At 34.5% G+C, this 3,175-nt stretch overlaps 1 long non-coding RNA gene across 8 annotated transcripts; it reads right to left on the bottom strand.

The window, feature by feature from the left end:
• Window positions 1-235: 235 nt before the first annotated feature.
• LOC113294815 lies at window positions 236-2,380 on the bottom strand. Of its 8 annotated transcripts, none has more exons than XR_003332694.1 (6): window positions 2,235-2,380; window positions 2,042-2,121; window positions 1,857-1,948; window positions 1,538-1,656; window positions 764-1,277; window positions 236-608 (listed from the first exon to the last, which is right to left on the bottom strand). It is a non-coding gene; the product is annotated as an uncharacterized LOC113294815 (long non-coding RNA). The 8 variants fall into 8 exon arrangements; XR_003332696.1 differs by having other exon boundaries at window positions 789-1,277; XR_003332695.1 differs by having other exon boundaries at window positions 799-1,277.
• Between the last annotated feature and the right edge of the window lie 795 nt (window positions 2,381-3,175).

Genomic DNA, 3,175 nt, shown 5'->3' with positions numbered 1-3,175 from the left:
GTTGTAATAAGCTTCAAGTGGTTAAAATAGAAACCTTTTCGGTAACTGATACTTAAACTCGGTTAAAAACAACATTGACAAGAATAAATTGATAAAGTAATATTTATGTAAGTTAACCTGCTGAACATATCAAGCTGTTGGAAAAGAAGAAAAAGGAACAATCATTTTTGCTGGTGTTGGTGACTCTTGCACAAACGTAGAATACGAAGGTGAGGAATTATTGAGGTGAAGAAGGTTCTCAGTAAAAAAATTGTGGGATTAATTATAATCTTACATATACAGACTTTTGGTGTAGTTGGAAAGATATGGCACAATAGAGTACTTCTGAACATTCATCTAGATGTACCACAAGCATGTGGAGAAGCAAGAAACTATCTTGAAATGTTCAAACAAGAGATAATACAAGCATTGAAATCATAAATTCATGACAGTTTCATACTCCTTTCCCATTAAGCATTCCACATAACTTATAGTAACACAACAAAGAAAAGGAAAAATGACTCGTAGTAACCGCTAAGTCACCATTCAAAAGAACTGGCTTGTACTCTGTCACGTTCCTAGATCATGATTCGACAGATCTACACTTCTAGTATAAATGTAGATGTACCCTGCAATTCCCAAATCATCCGATTTGTATTACATATAAAGTTATGAAATGCATAAAAGTCACTAAATAATGCTTGGAAGGTGTACACATTCTTATTTCACCTTCCATAAAAACTATATCAATTAAAGTAAAATCCATTCAAACGTTAAACTTTACAGTATTTCCAGTTAAGAAAAGGTACATTCGAGTACCAATATAGCGCTAGCCAATACTCCTTCTGGAATGCATTTTTTCCCCTTGATTTTACCCTAAGAATAATACTCTGCTGAATTACGATTCATCTGTCAGTAATGAAGAGTAACACAACAAATTTAATTGAAAAGTTTCTACAAACTACACATTTATGAGCTCCACTACATGAAAGCTGGAAACTTCTGAATGCCAACAGAAGTCAAAAACTATAAACCTAATATGGAACCAGAACTTTTAGTAATAGATGATTTACAGTTAGCCATTGCAAAGATATTAAAGTCATTTTAGTGCCAAAATGGCAACCTACTATTCAAAACCTAAAAAAAAATATACATATTGCATTTAGTAGTTACCTTTTTCTTGAACTTCTTAGATTCCACATGCTTGATTGTTCCATTTATTCCCCAGTCATCATACGATGGAATATGAGAAGTCACAGGAAAAAGAATATCAACACCTTGAGGGTTACCGACAACTGCTGCGAGTTCAATTGGCTTTAGTCCGCGTTATGACAAGAAAAAATCGACTTTCATAATTCAATGAATCATCCCATAGCATACCACTACTTATTTTCATTTCTTAAAACACAACAAAATATAAACATAGGATCAAGTAACTGGCACCTTTCTAACCCAAGGACTCAATAATCAAGGAAATCACTCCGTAAGTACCATTTCAAGCAGTTACAACAGTTGATGCCCACTAAATGAATAAAGACCAAAAGTAAAATCAACTTACTATATTTTTAACATCTAAATCTGCACCAACATCGACCAGCAACTTGATGATTTGTGTTACCCTGCAGCAAGTGGAACAACTTTTATTCCATCTGGTGCACCATTTGGATTAGCACCTGCCTAAATAGATGAAAAAAAATATTTACAAACACAAGTTATATAGGGTATTAATTACAAACCCATTTAGCTATAGTAAACATATAGAGGAACCCAACAAACACCACAAAATCCTTAGATATACATGTATGATGAAAATGTTGGTGAAGAAGGAACCAATTAATACAAACAAATCTTTAAAGGGGTTTCAATAAAAATTGTACCTGAAATTTGATTGAATCTCCTTAAAATTTGTTTGACCAAATTTACTTGAGAAAAATGATTCAATAATGAAATTGACTGGAACAATTTCAAGCTGAGCACAAGAAAATATAGGATTTCATCGAATTCATATATTAAAGTTAAGAAATAATAAATGGAAATTGAAGAAAAACAAACAGAGACTTACCTTTCTAATAGCAGATTCACAGATGTAACCTTAAAATCAAAATCCATGGAATCGAAAAAAGCAGATCCACAGTTGAAACCCTAAAATCGATTAAAAAAAAAGATCATGCGAACCTTAGAAATCAAAATCTCTAAAATCGCAAAATCTATAAACCCTATAAAGAGAAACGAAAGGATTATGCGAACGATTATACCGTGGATGTTGATTTCAGTGGGTTTAGAGGTGAAAGAGAGATGAAGTTCTATAATCACGTAGTTCTTCAGAGATGGAGAGGAGATGAAACTTCAGAGGAGAAGACATGAAGCTTCAGAGATGGAGAGGAGATGAAAGAGATGAATCTGTGGCGGAGAAAAAATGAGAAGGGAAAAAAACGATAAGGCAAGGGATAGGGCTGCACATGGGACGGGACGGTACGGGTTTTTTCCTAACTCAGTACCTGTACCTCCCTATGGACGGTACCTGTACCTTATACCTGTACCTTGTACCTATGCAATATGGGACGGGACGGGACCTGTACCTGTTTAACTCGGTACGGGACGGAACGGTACCGGTTCTTTACCTGAAGAACATAAAAAAAAAAAAGCAAAATACTTGAAAGTTCTAAGTTTAAAAACTTTAACTGTTAAAAACTTAAGAGTCTTAAAACCTGTAACTAGACTTCAAGTAGAAAAAAATAAACCAACGAAAAAAACAACATTTGGGCTTTGGCAATTGACCACTTTCATAAGTTTGCTGCAACAGAAAACGAACTCCATCTCCAAGCTGGACCAAGCATCATTGCATCAAGCATCCAAGACCTCTGACAATTGAACCACACCCAAGATGTCTACAACAACAATTTATATTTCAGTTAGTGTTTTGAAGTTACTCTCATACGCACAAAGGGCAGTGAACCAAGCAACAATTAATATATCAATCAACCATTGATTCAAATAAATCATAATCAAACAAAAAAAATTTTAAATTACCTTCCTCATCCTTAGAGTTATCATCTGGTACATAATCAGCTAAAAGATCAAGATCAATGGGTTTGCTTAACCAGCTTTGACAACAGAGCAAAGCCTCAACTGTTCTTGGAGATAAAGAACTTCGCCATGGACTAAGCACACGCTTTCCGGTGCTAAAAGCTGATTC

This window comes from Papaver somniferum, chromosome 7 (genome assembly GCF_003573695.1).
Source record: "Papaver somniferum cultivar HN1 chromosome 7, ASM357369v1, whole genome shotgun sequence".
In the NCBI taxonomy this organism is placed as follows: Eukaryota; Viridiplantae; Streptophyta; class Magnoliopsida; order Ranunculales; family Papaveraceae; genus Papaver; species Papaver somniferum.
Note: the sequence above shows the minus strand (reverse complement) of the source record. Positions and strands in the feature narration are given on the sequence as shown.